Below are 21,451 nucleotides of genomic sequence, written 5' to 3' on the forward strand. Positions count from 1 at the left end.
AAGTGGGAAGGGAAATTTCCCACTGCTATGCAGTGGCTAGACTTCATACTGACTTGAAGGCAGAGAGTGTTTGGATAGAGCTTCTATTTTATATTTAAACAGTGTTTCATTCATGTACTCATTTAAACGACTGGTATCCCAAAAAGCACTTGGGAAGCTAGTAAAAAAAGACCATACAGCTGAGACAGATGCAGAGAAAATCTTTTAGCTTGAAGCCACGCATTTCTGTCCCTCGGTGGACTCTGGGTGTTTGCATGAGCTCAGCAGTCTCAGCATTAGCAGTCTTACAAATTGCACCATTCAGAAAAAGCAAGTATATGCCAGAAAATCGATATAAAAAGCTGCAGACAAAGTGGCCTCTAAAGCCCACGTTTTACACAGGATGGAGGACTACAGGTGGCACACATCCCTTAGCACCTTATCTATTTTCTATCAATGGAACTAAAAGGAACAGAATAAATAGTCGCAGCTGCTCAAACTAACTCAGACACAAGTCAGTGTCTACTTTTTAATTTTCTAGGCCTGAATTTAGATCACACAGTAGGTTGTTTTAGACAAAAAGATGAAGGGATAACAGGTTTGGACAGTATGTTATGAAGTTTGTCATTGTGCAACAACTAGGACTGTAAGTGCCTGCTAGTTATACACATAGACTGCAAATAAAATATAAACACAGCCTCCAGGTCTGCAAAGTGAAGCCAGTGCAGGGGCACCTAAAATCTGCATTGTATCTAATCACCAGAAGGGGGCGACTGCTGAAAAGATTTCTATTGGAAAACAACCCTTCGGTTCTCTTGATCTCTGACCTCAGCAAACATTTTTCTAATAAGTTTTCATGTTTTACTAAATGTAGCCTGATGCTTATTTTTTTTAAATTGTTTTTAATTAGAGTCAAAAAGGACAATCAAGCAGGTTATGCTAAAGCGCAGATCTACGTTCAACCTACTAGTTGAAACCATGTGGGCGTGCAGTGTTCCTTGGATTCTTAGTGCAGAAATAAAGAACTTGACCATAAAACATCTCTTAAATCCAAAGGAACAAATCATGAGTCTACAAAACACTCAAAGACCCAGAAACATGAAAACAACTTCACTTATCAGTGACCGTGGCCATGTTTCTCTTTCAGTGTCTGTGTACAGCTTTCAGTTGTAAGTCAAGAAAAGACACAATGTCTTATGGCTTTATTAAGTAGAGCCATATAGACTAGACTTTTATTATGAGCCAAAATGCTTTTGAGTGCACTTTACAAGTAAACTTATGACCACGTAGGCTTCTCAAGGAGGCAGATCACCGAAGCAAAATAAAATCCCCAAACTCAGACAAAGTCTTCCTCATGCCAAAATTTGGTTTGACCTTTTATAATAAGACCAAAATTACTATAACTCAGGTTAAAGTAATAAAAGTTCATCAAAAAAAAAAGAAGGAAATATTTGGGTATCAGGTGGCATAACTGTTAGCCATCGGTACTGGATACTAGAGGTGGGAATCACCATACATCCCACGATACGATATTATCGCGATACTTAATGCACGATACGATATTATTGCAATTTTTAAAAATATTTTCCGATATTCAGATTCTGTACATAAAGGTAAACTTTTTCAATATTCATTTTATCTAATATCAAAGTCTCACACTCAGTCTTTCTCTCATTTCAGTTTTATTGTTGACAAACTGAACGGTTTGTATTACAGTCTAGTCCAACTTAACTGAATCAACCATCTGGTACAATTGTAGCTATTCTGAACTATGCAGTTTATGAAAACTATGCAGCCCATCAGCAACTGAAGAATTTGAAAGTAAATTAAAAAAAAATATATTTTTGCATTAAATAAAAAGTTTTAAACTTAATTAAAATAAAACATGTCTTAAATTAAAATAAGTAAACTGTCATGTTTATTGCTGCCAAAAAAAAAGTCAAACACATTTGGACAGTGAAGGAATGTCAGGATTCTTGCTCAGAAAAAGGATCAACATGCTCTGAAGTCAGAGCACAAAAACCTTTTTTGTAACAAAATATCGATTTCTGCTGTCCCTGTATCGATACATTATTAGCAAACAAAATATCACGATACTACACAGTATCGATTTTTTCCCCCACCCCTACTGGATACATATAAACACTTCTCTGTTTATTTATCTAAAACACCCCAAGACAAAAATCAGACTGTCCTTGGCCTTATATGAGAAGCCAACAGAACTGAGTATTGATTACTTTGTGTCAAAAGTACTAAAGAGAAGTAGTTTTGCAAATTATTATCCAAGAATGGCAAATCAGTGCAGAAATGTTGAGTGCACTTAGCACATGCAACCAGAGTGCACCCTGATAGTTCTCTTCCGCTTCAGTGATCCATTAAGGCTGATAAGTGGCCGGAAACATTAAAGCGACTTTTGTCATTCACAGAAACAGTATTTTTACGAGTTAGAGAGCAATCAGGAGCAAACAGCTTGATTCGTTTTCTCTCGCCTTCTGTAGATCAACAGGTCATGTGTTACATGGCGGGTTTGGCAAGTGCTAGCATGCAGATGAGAATGAGGCAGCCTCACGCAAAGGCCTTCTATTTTTAGAAGGAGAAATGATACTAACCTTTCTTCCCTATGACAGGAAATTTAGCTTCATTTGATATTCCTGTTAAAGACAACTGAAGGGCTTTTCTGTCTCATAGACAAGTCACCTGCTTAAACCATGAAATACAAAGCAGCAACTGGTACAACTAAAAAGGAAATTACAATACTGTGTTACAAAAGAATTCCCTTAATGTGCTTTACAACAGATTAATGAGATACTGTACAACCCTGCATATGTCTCAGAGCGCCTGCTTACTGTTCTCTTTTGAGACCTGCGACTTGAGGAAAATGTAACGGAAGCACCAGAACTTCTTAAGTAAAATATTCCGGGAATTATTCTGCCTTTAATGACTCCCATAGTGAATTACTGAAAAAACTGTGCCTCCAAAGAATGGAGAGATGGATCTGCTACCTACAACATCGGAAATGTTCTTGGAGTTTTGATCTTGGAATCAGCATATTGATGATGAACAGATGGATGATGGACGAATGGATGGATTCAGGGTCACAGGGAGGGCGGGGCCTATCCTAATTGTCACAAGGTGAAAGGTTTAGTGCACCGTGGACAGGTTGTCAGTCAATTACAGGCCAAATAGAGAGAGAGAGAAAAGCATTCATGTTAATAAACTGTGAAATCACTCATTAGCGTGACATGTGTCACCCAGACATGTGGGTGATACTCCAAAGACTAGCAGGGAGACATACATGCAACATTCTTGCTTTAGGGTGACAGCGCTAACTGGTGCACCCCTCTGTTGTACAGCACATGTCCGGGGCGACATGCATACAGCGCGACTGCTAACTGCACCCAAGCATGAAACTCCAACGCATCCTCAATGTCAACTGTGACTGTGAAAACGCTGTGTTGAGTAATTAATAAATCAGCGAGGCATACGAAAGGACGGTATTTCAATGCTTTCTAAAGGAAACCCCCATGAAGAACACTGTGACCTGCAACAGCACGAAACAAAGAGACAGCGAGAGAGGAGAGCTGAGATGCTAACACAAACTGAGGCGTATTTTGGGCTTGGATCGTTAAGCTCAGTGTGTGTGCAGGCCAGTGGGGAGTGGTGATAATTGTACTCAGGCACGGTACAGGGCAACTACTGTGAATGCTATTTGGGTTACCACCAGTGAACGCAAATTATCTTTAAATTGCAATAAAATGTATTTTTGATGATTAAAACAATTTGTAATGAAATCTAAAGAAAAAATCTAAAGTGTGAAGCACAGCAAACAAAGAGATATTTTGGGGAAGATACAAGGTAAAAGGAAATAATAATGAGTGATAAGGTAGCTACATTTGTATGGGCAATGAGTTTCAGGGAACACATGGTTTAAGCAATAATAATGAGTTAAAGAGAAGCTGACAGCTTTATAAGGCTTAAAGGAAAACGTGCCATTACTTGTGCTTCGATTCAAAACTCTCAGCTCCACAGTGGCGAGAAATGAGTGTCATTTCATTCCAGCTGGTAGAGCATTTACTCATTATGTCAACAATATGACACCATATACAGTTTTTCTCTGAACACATGGATTTTATGTGGGATTTATTCGTTTTATTTAGGCGTTACAAAACCGAGGGGTTCACAGTGTTATTTTACAGAAAGGCAGGTAAGTCACAGTATTTAGCAAAACATAACTTTTATGGTTTCCTGAAATTTGGGCTGTCTCTGTGAGATTGTTAAGTCTGTCCACTGTGTGAAATAAGGGACAGTCTTCTGCTGCAGTGGATCCATTTCCAGCACCGCTATGCTAATTAACCCCCAAAGCAGCTGACAAGCACGGCGAGAAGGGAGGCTTACACATTTCGCGAGATTGGGAAATTGCAACAAACTCGGGATGTTCTCTCATCAAATTGTCACCGTCCCAACAGCAGCTCCGTCTTCGCTCAGCTGCTCCAAAGTGTAACATTCAGACACCTCCGGAATATTTGTTCTGTCGAAAAACCCGTCTTTCAGCAGACACCCTCTGCTCTTCCTCAATTACACGGTGAAATGCTTAGATTTATTCCGGGGTGTTTGCCAGCTGGATTGCAAGACTCTTACAGCATTACAGCAAATGCACTTATTTTGGCAAACATGCAGAAACAACAAATTACTAAAAATTAGCAGAGCTTGCTCTGAGGCTGCACACAAAGCAAGGTATTTATACATAAACTCAGCCATGTTATCCCTTCAAATCGCAGTGTGGTGTTGCAGAATCTGGTGTGCAAGGCTAGGATTGCTGTGTTTACAGTCAATTTGCCCTTACATGGAATATTTTTATAATTTATAATTAGATATTATGTCATAACTAAATCTTAAAATGTTGTTGATTTGATAACAAAAAATATTCGGAAGCAGAGATGGGCAGTACCGCGTTACTTGTAACTTGTAACGCGTTACTGTAATCCGACTACTTTTTTCAAGTAACGAGTAAAGTAAGGGATTACTATTGCAAAAACGGTAATTAGATTACCGTTACTTTCCCGTAGGAACGCTGCGTTACTGCGTTACTAAAACCGTGATTTTTTTTGCGAGAATGTCTCATGACGGTGACGTAAGCGAGTGCGACGTTCGTGACAACAGCTGTGTGCAGATCAACAATGGATCATATATCGAGTGCAGAGAGAGTATGAGCGTGCAGCGTTTAAAGCGTGGAAGTACTGACCTTACTTTGAGTTTGATTCCATAAAAAGTGACAAAAACATTAGTGTCCGTTGTGCGTCAGAAGAAAACTTCTTTTTACAGCGAAAAAAACCCCTAAACTTCCGAGCAAGTACCGAGTAGCTACGACGTAATGGGAAACTCACAGAGAAACTCACGGATTCTTCCACTGACTGCGGCATACCTGCACCAGGGTAAACCTCCGCCTACCCCACTCCTGCTTTACAGGTGAAAATAGAGCAACAGGACCGCTAGTCTTTGATGTTATTTATTTTCTGCTGTGTTTTACTTGCATCTATTTGAAAGACTGAGTGTAAACACACACAAAAATATTTTATTTTATGTGATGGAATGTGCAGAAAATAGGTTTAAATGTTAAACTAATTTCTTTCAGTCAGAGAATGTTGCATATAATTACATTTTTGCTTGATGCATAAAGTTAAAAGATTAAAACTAATAAAACAAGTTTTAAAAAGAGACTTTTCCATTTGATTACATTTTGTATGATGGATTATGCAGAAAAAGTAGAATTGGGCTGAAAGATCTATCGCTTTATCACCTATTCAGGTTGTAAATCGTGTTTTTAAAAAGTAACTAAGTAACTAAGTAATTAATAACTTTTGAAAATAAGTAATCAGTAATGTAACGGAATTACTTTTTTGGGGATGTAATCAGTAATTAGTTACTGATTACTTTTTTCAAGTAACTTGACCAACACTGTTCGGAAGTAGTTTAGTGACGGCAAAGTGAATGCAAAGTTGCGTAAGACTTTAAAATCATAATTTTACAAAAGGCATTTTGTAGCTGAAATCATTAAAAGTAAAATTTCTTGCAGTTGCGGTATTTATTTGCAACGACGTCATAATTAGATTTGCCTTCATTGCAGTTGAAACAGTAACTAAAAAAACCCTCACATTGTGACAACACTTTCCCCAAAATCTGAAAACTTCTGATCTCATTCTGATGTAAAACAGGCTCCGAATTTTTAAGAGAGGGCAGTTCAAACTTTCTCGCTATCACTCACTGTCTCACACCATGGCTTGGCTACCCTTTCATATTTTTTGCTGAGGCTTTGAGATGTCTGCTGCTGAGATTTCTGCCACCACGGCGGTGCAACAGAGGCGAACGGAATTCGAATGAAATTACTCGCGCTGCTCCTTTGTCATCCTCATCTCTGCCTGTCTTCCACTGTAAATAAGTTTTCTGCTCAGTTGGATGAAGTGAAAATTATTGATGAAAAGTTATCTGTGGTTGTCACTGGCATCTTTGATGTATTCGGGCCCACATCAGTAACAAGAACTGCTTCAGCAACAAAAGTTTCTGAGACGCACTTCTCCCCGTATGAGCACAAATATTACAGGTGAGGAAACAAATCTACTGCTAAATAAAGGTTGACACGTGAACTCCAGACAATGTTCGGGAGAAGAAAGACAGGAGAACTAGACGAGGTAGTCTGCAGAGCGTTCACACTACTGAAAATACTTTTTTAGGTGAGGATGCCGCCCGGGCAGAACGTGCAGCAGGCACCACTCAGAAAGACCACAAGCTAGCCGTGAATATATTCGCCTATTTGCACATCAGTGAATCACACAGACTTTCAGTTCAGCGCTGCAGTGCACGTGTGAACATAGCTACACTAGACTGCAAAAAAGTGCATGATGCAGCTACAGAGATGTCACCCATTTTGGAGGCTCTTGGTGTGCATTTATTTTTTAAAGGAGGTGATAAGTGAGGTAAACATGCTCACGTGGTAGCAGCGGTCAGTCACAAATAGCTAGAATGTGCTTGCAGTTATCACTAAATTTACTCTAAATGGGAGCATAATTTACAAAATGAACATCGTGCTGTATTAAATAAAAGTAAAAATTAGTTTTTGAGACCATAAATTCATTGAGAAAATGTCTACTGAGTTCATAAATCAAATGATTAATAGGGTAATTTTTTCATAGACTTGCATACAATGTGATGAGTAGGGATGGGTATCGTTTAGGTTTTATCCAATACCGGTGCCAAACCGGTACTTTTTAAACGGTGCTCGAACCGGTGCTTAAAGAATGGAAAACACAAAATTGGTCCAAAAATCTCTCATGTTCAGCTGTTTTTTTGTAAAAACATAACAATGTTAGCCTTTTCTGCAGCTATGGGGCATATATGGTATCACTCTGGGCTGGAAGCAGTGCTTAAACAATGGAAAAAACATAAACTTTGTCCAAAAACCTCTCATGTTTAACTGTTTTCTACTTTTTCTTTGGTCATTTTAGCCTTTTTGGCCAGGGTGAAGGGAGTATCTGCCATCAAACAAGAAGACAGCCGCATGTAGCTATGATGTTTGCTAGTTCACCTTACTGTATTAATGTAATAACGTGGTTAGCCTACTCAGCGTAAATTACACACGAACAACATTAAGCTACTCACGCAGAGAAGAACGGCTGCTGCTGCATCATCATCCGTCATCATTTCTGCTACACTGGCAGGGCTAGGGGCCAGGACTCTCCTCTTCGGGTTTTTGGGGGATGTTGCAAACTCTTGGTCCGATAACAGGCACCACACCCGCAGTAGATGTGGATGGTGTGAGGTCTCGCAGCAAGCTATCAAATACGGCGCATTTCTCAGCTTTAAAAAAAACGCTATGCGTCGCCAGGTGTTTCATCGGATTTGAGGTGTTACCTCCTTTGACAGTATCACAGTATCAGCTTAAAGCACTTGTTGCAGGCTGCTGAGTTTGCATCTTTTGCTATGAAGTACAGCCAGACTTTTGACCGCTTCGCCTTGGGCATTTTTAATCTGTAGCTCTGCTCTAAAAGAACGTACGTACCTGGACCCGCCTACTATCCTCGGAAACGTAAAATGATTGGCTAGAATCTAAAGTGTATAATTCCATACCAGTTGGTGGCGGTACTGCACCTTTCAGTTGTTTGCCAACCGCCAATACAAATGTAAGGAAGAAGAAAGTGTATCACAGCTCAGGAAAAAAAGCACCGAAATGTGCGCTGCTTTTCGGTCTGGTTACTACCGTTTATGTCAGAACCGGTGCCATCATGGCACCGGATACCGGTACCCATCCCTAGTGATGAGTTGAGAAGGGGAAGGCCTCCTGCTGGAGATTGGAAAGATTGCAGAGCCAAAGGCCTTTTCTATATTTCAAATACAGCCCATACTTCTAAAGCAAAACTTATAATTATCCCAATTGACAGGCAGCTCTGCACATCTCTGCGTTAGATGTAGAGAACAACACGGTTATTGCAGACATGTGGTGCCAATGCTGTCATCCTGAAAAGCCACTGAAGCTGCGGCTTTGGCCGTCAACCAGCCAAACAGCCCCCACGGCAAGGAGTGTGCTCTCAGACAGAGGATCAGCCAGAGCGTTGGTGTCCATGCAACAGGACAGCTGAGAGGCCACGGGCTCCACAACTGGTGCTACACTGTGAATATAATGGCCTCTCTGTTCTTTCAAGTGCTTTATAATGACAAGCGGGTGAGTGCATTAAGACCGAAGCTCTGTGGGCCAATCGTATCGACGGGGTCGTTACTACAGTATAGCAGGTGCTCCCCAAGAGCACCGATCTGTTCTCTACCACCGAACAAACAACCTCTCTGTATCAGCACTTACTGTTTTTTATTTGCGCTATTACCGAGCGCTCAAGCAAAGCCATCTCGCGTCCTGTCGCAGAGGTGGATAAAGCCATGCTGACCATCTGAGACTGGAGCAATATTTGTTCTGAAATGTGCAACAGCAGGCGGTCTCGTTCCCTCTATCACACATGACAGGCAACCAGCAGTTGTTTTTATTACCGAGGATATGATGTCAGGAAATCAGTTTGATTTGTGTTTGCCTATCGCCTGGTGTCATTTATTACGCCCGGGAAGCATAATGTGAATAGTGTCTTTTTATACCAGACTTTTATTTTGCTATTCATTGAACTCTTTCATAAAGAAATCCACTGTATAGATGCTGCGTTATTCTTACATCACAGGGTGATGTTTCATTTATTTTCCCGGCTGCTGCAAAAGCATCAGAAAATGCAACATGAAAGCAAAAAGATTCAGCATTAACTTTGCACATCGTTCATAGCTGCGTTTGTGTTCTGAATCCCGAATTCAGGGCGGTTTATCTTTGCATTAAAGAGTCAAACTTCTGCTTTGAATCAAGCTCCCCACCTGGTTTGCTTAATTTCATGCTGTAGAGTTTGACAACCTGAAATGACATTGCCTCGCTGCTCCCTTCGCCATCACTTCCCCTCTGTTGTCCATTTCAGTGAAGTCTTTAGAACCCATCTCTGCTCATCTCAGCTGCATTTTGTTTTGCTTTCAAAGACTCCTCTGGGCTTTATACTCTATCACCTGCACAATGTTCTATCTATTTTGCCCTAATGCATTTCTATCATTTTTACTGTACATGTGACTAAAGTGAATTTGCAGTAACAGAGATGGAGGGAGGCAGTGGGGGAGAAGGGGCGGGGGAGCTAATGATAGAATATGGGCCGGATGCAGGAAGAACTCCTGGAGATGCAGGGTTACGCACCTCACTGTTGAGAATGAAAAGAGATGAGGGTGGGAGGGCTCGCAGGCAGTCTGATATTCTCATATCGAATCTGGCTGTGGGCTTATGTCACACTTAATTCCTCGTCTCTCCTGTTGGTCCCCGTTGGAACAAGTCAATTCAAAAAGCTGTGAAATGATCTAATCAGTTTGATTCCTGTCATCATGAAAATCTAGAGTGTTTCAAAAGTGTTATAAAGTAATTCAATTCATTTTTAACCCAGTTGTATTTATACTCATAAGGTATAGCTGTTCGAGAACATAAATATCTCATCAGCCAAACACATGGTTTCAATGCAAAACATTTAAGCATAAAAACATCTGTGTTAGTTGAGACGACCTGCTGAAGTTCAAACTGAACATCAGAATGTGAAACAAAGGTGATTTAAGTGACTTTGAATGTGGTGTGGCGGTTGATGCTAAATGGGCTCGTCTGGGTAGCTCAGAAATCTACTGGGATTTTCCCAAAGAACCATCTCTAGGGTTTACAGAGAAAGGTCTGAGAGGAGAAGAGAAAACATCCAGTGAGCGGCACTTCTTAGTGGGAAAATACTTTCTTGATGCCAGACGCCAGGGAAAAATGGTCACATTGCTGACCATTAAGCAAATGTAACTCATTGGAAACCAAGGTTTGCAGGAGAGCATCTCTAAATGCACAACGTGTCAAACCTTGGAGCAGATGGGCTGCAGCAGCAGAAGACAACCACAGCGGTTGCCATTTCCGGCAGCCAAGAACAGGAAATTGAGCTCACCAAAATTCAACATTAGAAGACTGGAAAAACATTACCTGGTCTGATGAGTCTCAATGTCCCCTGCAACACTCAGATGGTGTAACCAACATGAAAGTGTGGATCCACCGTGTCTTGCATCAACAGTTCAGGCTGATGGGTTCAGTGTAATGGAATAAAAATATTTTCTTTGGGCCCATTAGCACCAACTGGGTATCATTTAAATACCACAGCCTACCTGAGTATTATTGCATCCCTTTACGACCACACAGTACCCATTTTCTGATGGCTGCTGATGGTTGGATAATGTGCACAAAGATCAAATCTGGTTTCCTGCATCAGATCTCAATCAAACAGCGCAGAGGCTGTGGTGAAACTGAAGATTCACATCATGCACATGCAAATCTGCAGCAACTGCAATGTTATCATGTCAATGCCAAAGTCTCTGAGGACTGTTTTCAGCATCTTCTCGAATTTATCACACAAAGAATTAAGCTACTTCTGAAGGCAGCCCAACACTAGCAAGTTGTGCCTAATAAAGTGTCTGCTGTTGTATATAGAGCCAGTTCACACCGGTAATAAATCTTTATTTGGTGTGAAGATTGTGCAGACTAGCTAACAAATGAATTATATTGTATATAACATGGGCACATCCATTAAAATGTAGCTGTTTAACATGACCCAGTGGTTTGAAGCTTAGGAGCTAATGCTAACAGCAGCTTGTAAACTCAGCTAGCATGATTCACCGTGATTAAACGGCATGCTTTTTCTTTTTTCTTTATTGTTGGGAATGTTGGGATTAACTTGGTTCTGAGAAAAGCCTCATGTGTATTGTTAGTGTAGTCCAGAATTTTGGCACTTGAATTTTTATCGAATTTAAAGTTACTTTAAAAATTAAAAGGGTTCTCTGAGTACCTACTAACCTACAAGCAGCTAACAAGTTTAGAGAATTAAAAACTTTGGATGGTGCAACATAAAGTTGAGGCTGTTTCTACCCAGGAGAAACACGGAATACCGAAACTTCTCATAAGTTAATATTTCTCATTAGCTAAGCTCGGAAAAATTCACAGGTGCAGGAAAATATCACTCTTTGCGCTAAAGTGTAAATGAACGCACCACTTTATAAAAAGCTGCTTCTACAAACTGTGCTCATAAACAATATAGAATACATATCGTGGAAGTGTCTAATGTCAGCCTCCCTCTGTGTTTGTGACAGTGCCAGAGGAAGGTTGCCCACACTAACCTGAAGAGCTCTTTGTGCTTCCCCCCCTCCCAATTTTACTGGCATCTCTTGCAAGAGTGTCCTCCAGAGACCTGCCTGTTGCAATGTTTTGTCATTTCTCAATGGAAAGGATGTGCACCATTATTTGCTCCTGACATTGCTGAGAGCTGAGCGCATTTATATATAGCAGCGAGAATGGCAGATACTTCTAAACATTTTGACTTTTAGCACCTCACAGGTGTTTTCATTCAATCGTCACAACAATCTGCAATGCCACAACATGTGTAAAGTATACACTGACTTGCATTAAGGCAATAAAATATTATACGTTAAGTTTGCAGGATGGAACTACAGTGAGATCATTATTGGCATGAATGGAAGAACAGCTATCGATTATTGGTTCCTGTGGTCTGCTTTAAACTATGTAAGCATTCCTGAAAATGTTTCACTGTAGAAAAGGAGGAACTTGAATTTTACCCATCACTAGTTTGCGCATGGAAATTACTTGAAAGCTTCACAGTTGGTATTAAATTAACCCCTTACAACATTCAGAATGCAGTATGTCACAAAACTTTGTAGCATCTTCTAGCTCACCATGGCAACATTTTTGTATATACCTATTTAGGTTGTGCCTATATGAGTTTGCATATATGCAGGTCTTGTTTAATAAGTGAACAATCTCTTGGAAGAATGTGGGCTGTCAAATCACAACAACGTATTTTACACACCACATATTCTGAGTAATTTCATAAATAATACAGTCCCAATTACTACAGTAGTGAAAAGGTTACTAAGATGCTATAAATTACACTCACCTGACACTTCATTAGGTACATATCGTTAGTACTGGGTTGGGCCCTCTTTTCTCTTCCAGAGCTGCTTAAATTCTTCGTATCATAAAATCAAGAAGGTGTTGGAAACATTCTTCAGAGATTTTGGTTTTTGGCACGTTCATGATGCAAATCCCACCAAAACCCCAAAGGTGCCATATAAGATCTAAGACTAGGATGTGGAAACTGTGAGTGTGGACTGCTGAGTGCAGTGAACTCTATGTCGTGTTAAAGAAACCACCTTGAAATGATCCTAACTCAGTGACATGTTCTGTTATTCCCCTGCAAGATAGCAGACATGAGCAACAATAATAATCAGGTAGGCTGTGGCATTTAAATGATGCTTAGTTGGTCCTAAGAAGCCCAATTTGTGCCAAGAAACTATCCCACACACCTTTACAGGATTTTTTCTTTTTCTGGGCCATCCTGTGTGAACCCCAGAGGTGGTTATGGAGTTTCCGACATCCTGATAGAAACTCTTCTGGTCACTTTGACCAATTCTACATATGTAAAAGCATTGAGTTGGTGCCAGTTTACTCGTGTATTCAGTTGGATATTTGAGTTTCAAAGCAGTTTAACAAAGTAGGTAAATCTAAAGCAGTGGTTCTTAACCTTGTTGGAGGTACCGAACCCCACCAGTTTCATATACGTATTCACTGAACCCCTCTTTAGTGAAAAATGTTTATGTCTTGAATTTTTCAAATTCAAGACATAGATATGTTTTTTTTACTGGTGCACAAAATGAGCCATGCATGTCATGGCGGAGGCTCTGCCGAACCCCTGAGACCGACTCACCGAACCCCTAGGGTTCGATCAAACCCAGGTTAAGAACCACTGATCTAAAGGTTGTTTTTTATCTAAACAGAAGAAACCGGCTGTATGCTAACACTACCCCAAAGCTAATATTGCTATGAACAAATGGAAACATAATGATGAAGTGTAAGAGGATAAAAAACGACAGACAATCAAATTTCTTCATGAATAATATATTAGTCTTTAAAATGCCACACAGCACAGCTCAATGATGACTTCCTATACTAATGGCAACCCATGCACCCACAGAACACCCACTACAAGCTGGACTCATGTCCAACTGTGTGTGTTTGTGTGTATACAGCATAGGTTGACACCAATACTGTATATTGATTTTCTGATAAATGGCCCCGATGCTGCAGGCTTTCATTAAGAATCAGCTTCTTCTGTTGTCTACACTAACAGATATGATGCGGTTTGATTGATCACATACTTTAAAGCGGATCAATACTACACTGGTTGTCTGTGGGAGGGTCATAACCTTGATGGACCTAAATTACACGAAGATGATGTTTTTATGATCCCTTTATTTATTAGGTTTGAGGATTACAGACTATTGTGGATCATCCTAATTATTATTACGGTTATTATGATCATGCCAGTGGTTATTCTTATTACTTTTGCTTTCTGTGCTAAATTCTAATACTAAAATTAATTCATCTTTACCTTCGTTTCTCGAGGAAAGTCCCGAATCCCCTCATTTCCCTTTCACATTCACACATTAATTTTTGATATTGAATACCTGCAGAAAGTAATAGCTGTTGGCAGCTTTGAGACATATTAGACTTCAGCACAGAGAAACTCATGTGGTTGCAGCCCTTGTGTGTATTTATGTGCAAGAGGAGGTGCAAAAAAAAGCCCATGCAGGAGGAGGTGCAATATACACCTGAGCAAAAAATAGGCTCTTTGAGTGTTGCAGCATAATACTGCTCCTGCGAATTAACCACGCATCACTGTTACATTTTAATCGTGCACTGGAGACGGGGAACCTTGAGTTTGTTGAAAGTGACGCCTACAGAAGCCAGCATCTGCAATGCTAATCACACTCCAGCAAAAGGGCCCCACACACTGGCCTCGTCTTGCCTGTCAAACAAAAAAATTCGTCTCCAATAACAACCGAGCACTCTGAAGCTCGCTGCATCGCTAATGTGTTGCTTAATATGAAAAGAGTCCTCGCTGTCCTCTTGCTTTGGACACATCTATATTCAGAAGAGGAGTGGGAAGTCGTGGCTCTTGTCATTATTTGCTGATTTATCTGGGACTCCTTGGATTAGACAACTATTTTATACACTGTTTAATAAAGTTAGTTCTCAAAGTACTTCAGAGTGTGATTATTTCTGATATGGAGCCATTTAGCACGGGGTAAAAAAAAAGTAAACTAATTTGTATTTCATCGCCTCTCTCTGACTAAACATTTGGGAGCTTTTATCTAGTTTCCACTTGTTATAGCCATTTCCTTTTTTTCTTAAGAAAAGTTACATAACATTCTCATATTCTACACCTTTGCGTCTGCAGTATACGTGCTAGGCACCCTTTTAAAATATACTCTATTATTAATGTTATGAACATAAATGCCACGTTGCTTTTTAACCTTGCCACTGGGGCTAAACGTTAGTGCTTAAACTCTAATTTAAGAATATATTTTGCTATGAATATATTAATAGAAAACAGCAAGAAGACTTATTTAACTTGATGAATCTTCTTCCTTTTCCAATCAGATTAAGTGAGAGGAGAGTCTTCCTCCCTGACTGTGAAACACAGTGAACATGAAACAAACTCAAACATTACAGAGCAACCTGCACAAAAGGACCTAAGTTAATTATATTACTCAAATAAATTATTTATTGAAGTCCATGAAACATTCTGTATATGACAATTCAGAAGCTGAAACATTTGCATTTTATTGTAGTGTTACTGGGAAACCTTATTGACCCTGTAAAACCCTGGAAATTTAAAGTCTGCTTAATATAATGCACATGTGTGTTAGTTGGAGGCTCTGACATCTGGGATTGAAAAGTGGCAACTGAACAATATTTAATCAATTAATAACGGTGTAGATAAAACTGATTCACATGGTAATTATTAAGTAATTAAAGTTTCTGTCTGCAAATCTGCTTTGCATTAATAATGTTGCCTTTCAGCAGCCATCTGTTGTTTTAGTGTTGTCATAATGGGTTATTTCAGAGCGATCAGTTTAACGTGCACCAATACCCTGAGAATGTATTTGACACCTATGGGGTGTATTGATTGTCTGACAAACTGTACACATACTGCAGGCTCTCATTAAGAATCACCGCGATTAGCTACACAATTACTTTAAAATTCCTCAATAGTAACCTGGTTGGCTGTGGAAAGGTTGAAACATGAGCACGTCGCAGTAACAGATCACCTGGTAGCTGGATAATAACAATGAATATAATTTTTTATCACTGTGGATTATCTCTAAAAGAGCGCATCAATGGGAAAGTTTTTGCTAATGGAAATGATTTTAGTCTCATTCAGCTCAGTCTCTGAGTTATTGTTACTTTGCGAAGTACAATAAATGGGCTCTCAGTGAAAATGACATTTAAACTTCCACGTGGATGATATTTAATTCAGATTCAAGATGAAACAAAAAAAAAAAATTCTCCTGCTTCTCCATGATGAGAGATTTTGTGAACAAAACACATTACACCTTCAACTGACCAAGTGACCTTTTTTATGATGCCAGTTATACATTCATGTGCACTGTTATTATATTTCTAATCATAAAAATTCCTCCTATAATGAATCAAATTGTCCACTTTTCCTTTAGCAACCAGATTAGACAGACAGGCCCTGCCATTAGGGATATTTGTATATTTTTGTAGTGCACTTATCCAAAAACTGGTACTGATCTGTGTGCAGATGAACAGTTGGTGGCTTTTGGAGGCAGGTGCGGTTTCAGGCGATACATCCCCTTCTAAACCAGCCAAGTATGGCGTAAAGATCTGGTGTAACAGTGATGCCAAAACTCCTTTTCTGCAAAAATTATTTTTAAACCATAACTGATTAGATAAAAGCATTTTTAGTATAAATGTCATTGGAAACCGCAGACAGGTCCATAACTAAATGGCCAGTGATGCAATTTTTGTCATTTTTCCACAGTTGATTTTAAACGATATAACCAAGATGTGATTAAAGTGAAGACTTTCACCCTTAAGTGGTTTAATTAAGTATTGCAATAAATGCAGAGGAATTACAGAAGCACTAAAGTAATGGGCCAGACTAAGATAATGTTAAATATATGGATTTAATAATTGGATGAAAAGCATTTGTAGCTAATGACTGCCTGAAGTCTAAAACCTGTGGACATTACTAACTTCTGTAATCCCCTCTTTTAAATACTCTGGCAGGCCTTTACTGCACCCACCTTCACTTCCTGCTTATTGGCGGTTCAGTCACTGTAAAGCCGCTGCATGGGGCTGAGGTCAGGTCACTGACATCATCATTGAAGAATATTCACTTTCTTTGCCTCTTGGCATGCTTTCAGTTATTATCCATTTGCACTGAGCATAGAGTACCTTCTACTTTTATCAGCAGTCACATCATCAGTAAAAATGAGTGACCCTGTCAGCCTTGCAGGCTAACACAACACTCACGCCATCATGTTTGAACGATGATGTGATGTGCTTGGAATGATGAGCTGCTTCTTTCCATCTCCGTACTTTTTCATTCCCATCATTCTGGTACAAATTAATCTCGGTTTAACCTGTAAAAATTATTTCATTCAGAACTGTGATGCGTCAGTCAGCAAGTTGGCATGCAGACTGGAGCAGTCAGGGATTAAACCTGCAATTAATAGATCACATGCTCTGCCTCCTGAGCTACAGCCACACCAACCTCTCAGGCTTTTTAGTGAGCTGGTCAATTCACTCCTTATCCCGAAAAGTTGATTCATCTGGTCGCAGTGTTTTCATTGCATTTCGTCACTCATCCAAGTGACTGCAGGTCATTTGCACAATGACTGAAACTAGCATCGCTGGCAAACAAAGGGCTGTGAGGTCAGTTTCTTTATCATTTATATTGAAAATTGTCATAACAATTGATCAACACTCACTGATCAAAGACCATTGATCAGTGGCCAGTATAGCTGCAATCACAGGAGTGTTTGGAATTTCTTCTCCTGGATGACTGAGCAAGACAAATTCATTCCCCACTTTTAAATATCAGCCACTGAATGTTTTTTGCTTTCTCACTGATGGGCTTATTTTATTTTTTTGCCTAATTATGGCCTCGGTCACTTGCATGAAGTTGCTACCAAATGCAAGTAATACATTTAAAATCATAATAAGATTTTAATCTGCTTAATTTATGATGGCATAAGGAGAAACTGCTTCTCAATCAACTGTTAATTTTGAGCTTTAATGGAATCTGGTCAAATAAAATTTACTTGATTGGTTCATTGGTATATATTCACTTATGTATATCTCTCTTTATAAATATTTTATATATTTCCTTGCATTTCTCTCAAAATGATTGCTTCATGTTTATGATGTCAAAGAATATTTTTTCGCCTGTACTTGTACGGTGAGATGCTTTTTTAATTATTGTCATTTAAATCTGGAGGATCAAGAAAAATGGGCTGACTTTTACATGCTTAAGGATGGAGGGAAATCAGCCACATCGTATCTGTAGGTGTAACTTTGTGATTACACTGTAATCTATTTTAGTTTCTAATGTTATATTTTATTTTGTTTTTTCTTCTGTCCTTGGTTTGCATGTGCGCTTTTTCCTTTTTTTGCCTTTTTGAAATCCCTTTTATGTTTTATTTATGTCTTTTATGTCTTGCCTTGCCTTAGATCTTGTTTCCTGTTAGATCACAAACAATAACAGAAAAAAAAAATCCTTGTCACACTTGTTGCAGCAGCATGTAATCAATCCCTATATTCTTCCATTTGGTTTAAGTTGGATTTCTAATGTAATCCAACTAATGCCAATAAAGGGAATCAGTACATGTAAGACAGAGCTTAACAGTCAGCGCATAAAACCCAAACACTGGCATTGCTTTTCTCCATTATTGGCACCATCTGAGGGAAATAAAAGTGCCAAGAATCAGCCAGGCAGTTTGTGTGCAGCTACGCGGGTGGGATGTTAACTCATTAGTTTGCGCACCCACAATGAGGGACGAAAGCAGGCTGAGCTTGATTGGTAAGGCTGTGGAGGTCAAGGATACAGTCATGTAAGTATGACCAGCTGTGGATCACATTGAGGCAGCGTGAAGGTTGATTGGGAGTTAAGTCAGGAGAAAACGGTGGTGGCGCGGTGATTTCCTCAGATGAGTTTTGTGCACTTGGTTATTACCCAGAAATCCTCCCGTGTGACACGAGACACAGACACGGCAAGCCTTGAAATTTCCTTGCAAGGGAACAGAGGAAGAGATGCGAGAAAGGGAAAGGGAAAAGGAAGCCTGCCAGGGTTGGAGAAAATAAACAATAGAAGGTTGATAGGGTGGTAGGGGAGGACAGAGGGGCGGAGGCAATCCCACCTTACCCTCTCCCCCCCTCCCATTAGCTTATCTCATTACCCCCCCTCCAACCCTTAACAAGGGATAGTTTTCTCCTCGTCTCTCATCTTTCTCTCTCCCTCTCTCTATCTCCCGGGACCAAACACACCCCTGACAGGTTGCCATGGAAACGCCTCACACACACAAACGCCCACACACTCACCCACACTCTCTCTCTCTCTCTCAGAGACACACGCTCACCATCCCTCTCTCTCGATCTTGCAGCGGTAACGCCTGTATCCCCCCCCAACCCCTCCATTAGCATCCCTCTTGCTTGGAGACAGCAGGGGCGGCACTGGCCGAAAGCCCTGAGGTACAGCAGAGTCCTCCGTGCACCTAAATTCATTTGTTACAAGAAAACTTCTAAAAACCGTACTTTGGTGAGCACACTGAACAAACGCATACATGCTGTGGCCTTGGATTTTGGAACGCGAAACTATTGTTCCCTTTTTAAAAGATTTTTAATTAAAAAAAGGCTTACAAATGCATTTCTGGTTCTTTCCCCTGAACTATGCTCTCTATTATGAAGATAACAATGGCCAGATTCAATTTGCACACAATTACTGTAGCCATGCCATCCTCAATTAATGCCCACGGAAGTCAGAGAAGAGCCAGTAGCTGGAGAGTCCCTTGGCTGAGCATAACTCATTTATAATTCAGTCTTATTTCTCATACTTAAGGTCAGAACAGGAGCGTGTAAAGTGAGGGTTTTTTTGCAAACACTCATCCGCATGAAGGGATATCTACACTATATCTCATCCCCGCAGGCTTTTAGGGATCCTGGTCCACTCTGAGGGGGGTACAAAAAAAGAACTGTGTTCCTCAGTGTGTTCCTCTGCTGCAGGGCCACACTGACTCACAGCACAACACCAGCTTCATACAGAGCTTGTGTCATCCCCCGCCGTGCAGCACAGGAGGGTTTTTATCTCTCCACCTTCTCAAGTGTGTTGGTGTCATCATGTCAGGCAGTGTATAGATGCGATCTCTTTGCTGCAACAATCTCAAGTGGGGGGGAAAGAAGTCACATCCACAGGCGTCACCGTTCATGCAAGCGGTGGATTGTCTTTTTAAATATTTTTTTTTATATTTTATATTGAGTTTTCAGTCATACGGTGTGATACATAAAGTGTGATCACAATGCAGCATCCTTTCTTCACTCAACACCTACATCCCTCCCAAAACAGAGGCAGAGCTTTTATCTCCATTCACCACCACAGACCTCATGGGGACTTCATCAGCTCTCCTGTTCGCATTTATTTATTTACTTATTTGAATAACTTGCATCCTTCCCCCCTGAAAATATTCTCACACCTCCTGCCCGGAGAGGGACTACGCCTATAGTCTGCTGATGAAACCAAGAGTCAATATCTTTTCTTTTTCTTTTTTTCCGCGAGTTATCGCCCAGTTAATGAGTGAGTCGGGAAGGGTTTTGTTCATGTTCGTCACGGATTGAAGTGAAATATGAATTTGAGCTTAAAAAAATATAAATATATATGTATCTCTCTCTATATATGTATATCAGTGTTACAACAATTTAATGGTCGATGAAGTATCACGAGTCTTACCTTTTACCTGCTCCGCCACATGCCAAAATCCACCTTCACGTTTTACATCACTGAGTGGGAGTCCGAGGCGCGCACACTCTTAACACAGACTTGCACAGACTGTGAATGCAATCCTCTCTCTGAGTTGGTCTCCTTCCACTCTGGCTTCCATGGAAAAACTACCTTAAAATAGCTGACTTTTTTCCCCGTTTTTTTTTAAATGTGGTTTCCTCTCCGGTTATCACGCAGCTCAGTGTTTCTGAAGTCGGCTCCAGGTTTTACGAAGCATCGGCAGCGCGCTGGATCACGGCGCGCGGAGAGAGAGAGCGAGAGAGATGCGTCAAGCCAGCAGCGTGTACAGAGTGCCGTTAAATGTTGGCCTTCAGAGTAAAAGCCTGAAAAATGCTCTCTGACGTACAGTTGTGCCAAACAGCTGTCATTTAGTTTGGGTGAATCGTGAATACATTTATAGGTCAGCAATCTGAAGCGGTTTAGTCTCGACTTAGATCATTATTGATCTGGATCATTAAAACGTACAGGACAGCAAGGGCGTAGATTTGGTTTTGGCATTGGTGGGGACAGATGATTCAACCCCGTTTCTTATTTTTTCCTTTTTGTTTTTGCTTCTTAATAAAAAGAGGAGAAATATATTTGCCTACATATGCTATTCTACGTGCTTTTAAACCATTTAAAAATCACAATTCATAGTTTTATATGTGAATTATATAATGTTAAATTACTATTAAACAAATGACTAAGTATTTTAGACTTTAGTTTTATTCGGCTATATTCCATATAAATCAGGTATCATACAAAAATAAAAATAGCTTCAAATACAGTCATGACAATAAAAGAATACGACTTTAAGGACTTAACATCATTACTTCAGTTATAGTACACCAACATCTCTTATATTTTGGCACTAAGGGAACACTGAATGACCTGGTGGTTTTTGTCCATAAAACTACTCATCTAAGATTACCACAAAGTAAAAGATCTCTCACAAAATTATGCAACAGTTTAGGCACTATTGC

General features: G+C 40.0%; 1 protein-coding gene across 1 annotated transcript in view; it reads right to left on the reverse strand.

The window, feature by feature from the left end:
- The window catches only part of lingo2b (leucine rich repeat and Ig domain containing 2b), a 42,691-nt gene extending 21,957 nt beyond the window's left edge, over positions 1-20,734 (reverse strand). The window contains exon 1 of the mRNA XM_006799338.2: positions 20,439-20,734. The gene's annotated coding sequence lies outside the window, so the exon portion shown is untranslated. The remainder of the gene's footprint in view (positions 1-20,438) is intronic.
- Positions 20,735-21,451: the final 717 nt, after the last annotated feature.

The sequence above is a fragment of the Neolamprologus brichardi genome, chromosome 19, assembly GCF_056152115.1.
Source record: "Neolamprologus brichardi isolate AB-2024 chromosome 19, ASM5615211v1, whole genome shotgun sequence".
In the NCBI taxonomy this organism is placed as follows: domain Eukaryota; kingdom Metazoa; phylum Chordata; class Actinopteri; order Cichliformes; family Cichlidae; genus Neolamprologus; species Neolamprologus brichardi.